Source organism: Phocoena phocoena, chromosome 20 (assembly GCF_963924675.1).
Source record: "Phocoena phocoena chromosome 20, mPhoPho1.1, whole genome shotgun sequence".
Lineage (NCBI taxonomy): Eukaryota > Metazoa > Chordata > Mammalia > Artiodactyla > Phocoenidae > Phocoena > Phocoena phocoena.
In genome coordinates this window covers 5254470-5262064 of record NC_089238.1, presented here as the reverse complement: position 1 = coordinate 5262064, position 7595 = coordinate 5254470, and positions in this window count along the sequence as shown.

The window sequence follows — 7595 nt, the reverse complement described above, 5'->3', positions numbered from 1 at the left end:
TCTGACCATCCATTGTCTTCCTGAAAGCAGGATCTCCCATGTAACATGTGCCCTCCTCGTACCAGGAGGAAGAAAGACATTCTTATCACCAGAGACAGGAAATTTGGGGCCAAGAAATCTGTACAAACAAACCTTGTTAAACAAATCCTTATCTTTCTATTTTCTTCTTTACCACTTACTGCCCCTAGCCCAAACCCTTTGTTTTGTCAATTCTTCACAAATTGATTGTTTTTTGTGTAAAAGGTATAAAAGCTTCCTGCTGTGGTCACTTCTTTGGGTCTTCACTCTCTTGTGAAGGTTCCCACTTACAGTGAGAATTTAATAAAATTTTTATGTGTTTCTCCTGTTAATCTGTCTTATAGCAGTTTAACTCTTAGGCCAGAGATCCAAAGATGGTAGAGGAGAATTTTTCCTCCCCTGCAGAACAATGCTTGTTAATAGCATTTAGTCAAACTTAAGATTCTCTCCTCTCCCAAGTGCCCTGAATTTTGGATCACTTATGAGCACTGTAATTCAGAACAACCCTGCCATGACAACAGCCCACGAGTAGGCAACTTCACGGTAAAACATTCCCTGATCAATTATAGGTAATGCAGCAACCTCATCCACTCTCACCTGTTTTTTGTTTTGTTTTGCTCTTGCCGCATGGCTTGCAGATCTTAGTTCCCTGACTAGGGATCGAGCGGGCGCCCCCTGCAGTGGAAGCGTGGAGTCTTAACCACTGGACCGCCAGGGAAGTCCCACTCTCGCTTGTTTTTTGTCTTTTTGTTTTTCTAGCCTTGTTTATCCTTCCTTATAAAGAAAAGCTCTTGTCTGTCTGGCTTTTGAGACTTTAGCGGATCGTAAGTTTGGAGCATTCTCTCTAGTGCATCCTTTCAAACAAAACCTCTCCTTATCTAAGTTCAAATTTGTTTTCTTTTTGGCAGTGGTAACTATTTTAGTTGTTTCATCTGTGCTAGAAAATGTATATTCTCTATTTTTATGTCACAGGGTCTAATGTTATAGTCATATTGAAACCAGGCACCTCAGATTGGGACTTGAATCCACGTGCCGGGACTCGACCCCGGCTAAAACCCACAGCCTTCCAACTGAGATCACACAGAATTCAGTGAGAGACAAAAATTCAGTGAGAAAGAATTCAGTGAGAGACAAAGTGACAGTTAAGAAGTGGATTTATTTAGAGAGAATCACACTTCACAGACAGAGTGTGGGCCATCTCAGAAGGTGAGAAAAGGCACCAGGGTATGGGGTGGTCAGTTTTTATAGTGGTGCGTAATTTCATAGGCTAATGAGTGGGAGGAGTATTCCAGCTATTTTAGGAAGAGGCGGGGATTTCCAGGAATTGGGCCACTGCCCACTTTTTTTTTTTTTTTTTTTTTTTTTGTGGTACGGGCCTTTCACTGTTGTGGCCTCTCCCGTTGCGGAGCACAGGCTCTGGACGCGCAGGCTCAGCGGCCATGGCTCACGGGCCCAGCCGCTCCGCGGCATGTGGGATCCTCCCGGACCGGGGCACGAACCCGTGTCTCCTGCATCGGCAGGGGGACTCTCAACCACTGCGCCACCCGGGAATTGGGCCACTGCCCACTTTGTGATCCTTATGGTCGGTGTTGGAACTGTCAAGGCGCCTATGGGTGTGTCATTTAGCTTGCTGATGTGAACGTATACTGAGGTTCAAGGTCTAGTGGAAGTAGGCTTGTCCACCGTTTTGGACCCATTTGGTTCTAATCAGTTTATGTCATGTCCTCGGGCTATGTCATTCTTTCAAAGGTTGTTCCCTGCCTCCTTCCCTCCCGTTTCAATATAATAATAACATAATAATTAAACAAGGTTTAATATTATAATGATATAATAATCAACATATAATCATTAGGTCAAAATAGTTCCTTGTGGGAATTCCCTGGTGGTCCAGTGGTTAGGACCCCGTGCTTTCACTGCTTTCACGACCGGTTCGTTCCCTGGTCGGATATCCCACAAGCTGCTGAACGTGGCCAAAAATAAAAACAAACAAACAACAACAAAAAATGAGTACCTTATGTTTTTCTTTCTTTTTCTTTTTTGGCTGTCCTGTGCAGCTTGCAGGATCTCAGTTCCCCAACCGGGGATGGAACCTGGGCCACTCAGTGAAAGCCTGGAATCCTAACCACTAGGCCACCAGGCAACTCCCTTCATATTTTTAAATCTTTAATAATTGGCATCTGTTTTTTGATATGGCAAGATGTTGGGGCCCAGGGTGGGCCACCCCAAAATGTGCCTCAATGGTGTATTGATTATTTTGAATTAAAGCTACTCAAGAAACGGCCAATGCAAGGGGGACACTTTGACCCTCCTTTTCTATCTCCTGAAACCAGGAAATAAATCTTCCACGTGAAAGTTTCATTCCACGCGTCTGGAGGTAGAAGGACAACCCTTACGGCCAGAGATGGCAAATTCGGGCGAGATGCCTGTATAAACCTTACTACTTCTTTAATTTACTACCCCAAGCTCAAATTCTGTTTAGATTCTTCACTAATTGAGCACCCGAAGCCTAAGTTTCTTTGTCCTGCCAATTCCTCCCAAATCTTTTTTCTTTGTCTAAAACGTATAAAAGCTGCCTGCTCTGTCCCCTTCTTAGGTCCCTGTGAAACCTCCATGTGCTCGAGTTAAAATTTATTTCTTTTTCTCCTGTCGTTACCTAACCAAACTTGGGTCTGCTCACCCGCTACTGACACCAGGTTGTGGTGAAGGAAAATGCGGTGTTTATTGGAAAGGCACCAATACAAGGAGGACGGAATCCTCTTGCTCAGAATCCTCGAACCTTCTGATAGTTTTGGGGGAGAAGTTTTCATAGGCAGAATTTGGTGTGAGGGCTGCAGGGTGTGTGAATTTCTTCTGCTTGGTTGGTGGTGAGATAACAGGGTGGTGCTCCAGGAATTCTGTGCTCAGCCTGAAGTTACCATCCTCCACCTGGGTGGGGGCCTTAGTTCCTGCAGAAGAACTCAAAGATATTATTAGATATGTTCCTTGAGGAGGAACCAGGACCCTGCCCCAAGGCTGCACTACTGTTTCTTGACTGCCCCTCCCTGTTTCTGCAATTCCCTCCCTTCCCTAATTAGCAACTGTTTGAATCTGCCCTTTGGAACTCAGGGAAGGTCAAGGAGGCTGAATGATGACTATTTTCTACAAACAAGAACCAGGGACACAGAAAGGACTTGTACCCAGGTGGGGCCCATAGGGTCCTGCTCCACTTTAACTCCACATCAGTTTCCCAGACCACAGTGTTGCTTCAGCCTCACTGGCAGGACTCCAACATGCTCACAAAAATAGCTTTTGATTTAAGCCGTTTTCAACTGCGAAGAGGAAGACATCTTAGGTTCCCACATATGTGGCCCGCACAACTGTAGCTTTTACCTTAAAACTGTGAGAAATAGTGTTACCAAAGTCAAGTTCGTGTGCCCGACGCACAGGGAGGCCAAAGTGAAACGTCAGCGTTTGGAGGAGAGAAAGTTTTACCGCAGTGTCAAGCAAGGAGAAAGGGTGGCTCAAAAAAAAAAAAAACTCCCCAATGGTTTTCAGGGAGAAGATTTTAATAGGCAAAATTTGGGGTGAGGGCTGCAGGGTGTGTGACTTTCTTCTGATTGGTTGGTGGTGAGGTAACAGGGTGGGGTCCGGGAATCTTGCACTTAGCCTGAAGTTACCATCCTTCACCTGAGTGGGGGCCTGAGTTCCTGCAGAAGAACTCAAAGATATTGTTATATATATTCCTTCAGAAGGAACGAGGATCCTGCTTTAATCTCTGCACTATTATTTCTTGATTGCTCCTGCTTTTCTTCCGCATTCCCTTACTTCTCTGATTAGCAACTATGTGAATCTGCCTTTTGGTACTGAAGGAAGGTCTAGGAGGCTGAAGCCTATTTACTATAAACAAGAAGGGGTACAATAGAAAGGATCTGTACCCGGTTGGGCCCGAAAGTGTCCTGCTCTGTTTCAACAGTAACTTAAAGTAAGCAGGAAGCAACAGGGCTGCACGGAAGAAACAGACAAGCACTTCCAAATCCTGACAACCCAGAGGCACTGAAAGCGAAACCCTGGCCCCGCCCCTGCTTTGGCCCCGCCCCTGCTTTGGCCCCACCCCTGCCCTGGGCCCGCCCAAGCCCGGCCTCTTTTACGTCTCTACGTTCCCGCCCAGCCCAGGCCCCGCTTCCAAGTTGCCCCGCCTCTTCCCTTGGTGCTCTTGCGCAGTTTCCTGCAGACCCCGGAAGCGGTTACCGCGGAGCGAAGGTCGCCCTACGGGATCGTGAGTTTCATCTTTCTTGTATAAACCTGCGCTTTGCGTTACCCCGTCCTCCATACCTGGGTCTGAGGGTCTATTGTGTTCTTAAAATCCTGGCACTCCTCCTCCACCCAAAGTAAATGCAGACGTCGCCAGTGACAGGTGGGAGGGGAGGGGGTGGGAGTGGGGAGGTGCCGCTTCTCCTTTTTGAAATGCGCGAGCTGAATCCCTGCCTTGCACGCCCCTCAGACTCGCCCTCTCGGCCCCTGGAGGGCAGCGCCAACTGCTTCAGAAGAGGCCGCGTCCTCTTTATGATCCTGGGATTCTGCAGAGTCCGCCCCGTTTCCTAAACACACCCACTTCCCTTCACTTCGCACACTCCTCGCCGGGTCTTTACGCTCCCCAGGCCTCCTCTTGTTGGTCACCGCCTCTACTCACCTTAAGTTGGGGGAAGAGGCTAAGAAAGGGCCTTTCTTGAGTCACCCAGAGTTTTTCTGTCCCGAATTCTACCCCACTGGATAATGTGCTCTATTAATGTGGAATTAATAGGCGGGCATCTAATCCCATCTGTTGACTGAAAAAAAAAAAAACCACCACCACCTAGAAGTTGAGAATTATGTTTTATTTGGCAGACAGATCTGAGGACTTAAGCCCAGAAGACAGCCTCTCAGATGGCTCTGAGGGACCGCTCCCAAGAGGTAAGGGAGGAGCCAGGGTATATAGGAGTTTTGCAACAAAAACCAGGTAGTTAGAACATCAAGAGATTAGTTAATTTAAGAAAACCAGACATCTCCAGTTAATGAATTTAGTGCTTTTCTGTGTATGGGAAGATGCGAGTCTGGGCCCACTGAAATCATTCCTTTGGTACGCACGTTAGCTATCTAGGGCTGGCATCCTGCTTTTGTCCACCCTGAATCCCCTTAGGGAGTACAGTCGGGGTGGCTGCAGTGGCTCTTGGCTTGATGGCTGCAGCGTCCTTTGTTTAGTGGTATGGCAGGAGACATTCTTCATCCACGCAGCCCATTCCTGGGTGAATGAGGCACAGACCCACCGAGAGCATGAGGAAAATGAGAAGAATGAGGAAGAGCCGTAAATAGATGGCAAAGTGAAGGATAGATGGATGAGCTTGCCAAGAGACAGAGTTACTGCCCTAAAAAATAGAACAGCCAATTATTTTACCAGCAGAATGGGTTTATTAAGGAATTGCAATACATGACAGGCAGACGGTAGCAAAACACCATAGGCAAGTCCAACAAGTCAAGGAGAGGAACGTTGCTTTATAGAGGAAAAGGAGGAAGTTGGGAGTGGTTGTTTTGAACAAAAGTCCCTTGAAGGGAAGCAGAGAGTTTGGAGTTGGCAAGGCGTTTCCCATTGGCTGGGTTTGTTGCGGCAGCAAGGAGAATAATTCTTTTTTTTCTTTTTTTTTGAGAATAATTCTTGTTTGAGATCTGTAGTTGATGTCTTCCTGTTGGCCTTTGTAATTGACTTCTAGTGCCTGAGGGCTTTCCCTTAAAGCCTCCAGATTGCTGAGGTTTTCCTTATTCTGTTTCACAGAGTGAAAGAATAAGCTGAGAAAGTAGCAGGGGGAGAAAAGAAGATACAGATTATTTAGAGTGTGTGTGGAGGGTCCTCCAGGGAGATGAAGGGGAGCAAATAGGGAAAGGAGGCCCTTGATCAGCAAGAAGAGCGTGGATAATAAAGGGGAATGTGGGGCATTTTACCCAGAGTGGGGAAAAAGGATAAAAGAGTTGGGCAGACAGCAACTTTGAGCTGGTACAGAAAGAAGGGGCAACGGGAGACAAGAGGAGCAGAGCAAGCCGGGGGTGCCAGAGGGTGGGGACGTGTCGGGTGTAACTGGAAAAGAGCGAACGTAACAGAGAGCAACGATGGGGGAAAAGAAAGAGGCAGAAATACATGAAGATTTGAGACTATCCAGGGAGACTGGGCAGAAAGAGCAACAAGAGGGGAAACAAGTTGCCAGAATGGAGTAGAACCGGTGTGAGAGGAGGAAAAGACAGAGAAGGGGAGAAACGGCAGGACAGGGGAGGAGACCAAAATGAGCAGAAACCTAAGAGGGAAACACAGAACAGCCAACAGAAATAATGAGAGAGGGAAACAGGGGGCTGTGAAGAGAGGGAGCCAGAGTTGACGGATGTGGGTGATGAAGTGGCGAGATATATTTATTTGTGACTTCTAATATAATGCATTGAAAACGTGGTTAAAATATGCATGAAAATGACATTTGCAAAACTCCTTTCTAAAAGGCTTGTGCATTTTGTTATTATTTGTATCAGAAGATAACTTCCATTTGCAATTGACGGAGCAGTGATTTGACTCGGTTGTGGGTCAGCCGCTTCCCTTTTCCCAGCATGGGGTAGAGGGTCAGGGAGATGAGAAGGAGGGCAAGAAATGACTGTCACTATGTGGTGCCCTTTGTTTTTGGCTGCACCTCGCAGCTTTCGGGATCTTAGTTCCCCGACCAGGGATCAAACCCATGTCGCCTGCAGTGAAAGCGCAGAGTCCTAACCACTGGACTGCCAAGGAATTCCCTACATGGTGCCTTTTTATTTTATTTTTTAAAGCTTTAATTTAATTTATTTATTTTTGGCCGCACCACACAGCATGTGGGATATTATTTCCCCACCTGGGGATCGAACCCGTGCCCCCCGCATTGGAAGCGTGGAGTCTTAACCACTAGAACACCAGGGAAGTCCCCATGGTGCCTTTTTAAAGGAACGCTAAAAGTGCTGTTTTTCATAATGGATTTACTTTTTTCTTCCTAATTCCTTTACAGTTAATACATTGCTTTTTTTGAAGCTTGAAAGAAACCTTCGTTTATTCAGTTTACACTTTTCTATAAATAATTTTTAACTTCTGACATAAGCTCTGGCAGCCTTCTATAGCAGCTCATGGCATTCTTTTCAAAGTATGACATATTTTCATTAAAAAAACATTTGACTACGTAATTCATTAGATTTTCTTTTTCTTCAATTTTTATGCTATTTCCCTTTTAAATTGTGTCCAGTACAGACTGAGGCCTGCAGGCTCTCTGCTCTTTGTTAGAAACATTCTTTGGACTCTAGTAAATAAATTTAGTTTTTTCCCATGTATACTTTGGTAAGGATGTCAGTGACCTTTTGTCTTAACAGTCTAAACCTAGTTTAACCTGCTACTATAAAATTCCATTTTTTAAATTTTTATGTGACCTATTAAAATAGTGAGCTGTGAGCTACCAAGTAGATGTTTCCCTCAAGTCCCTCTTGTCCACTCTCTGCAAATGTTGAAGGATGGTCGGAATTGACCTGGAACCTTCTTCCAGCAGAGCCCAGCAGTTCATGATGGAGAA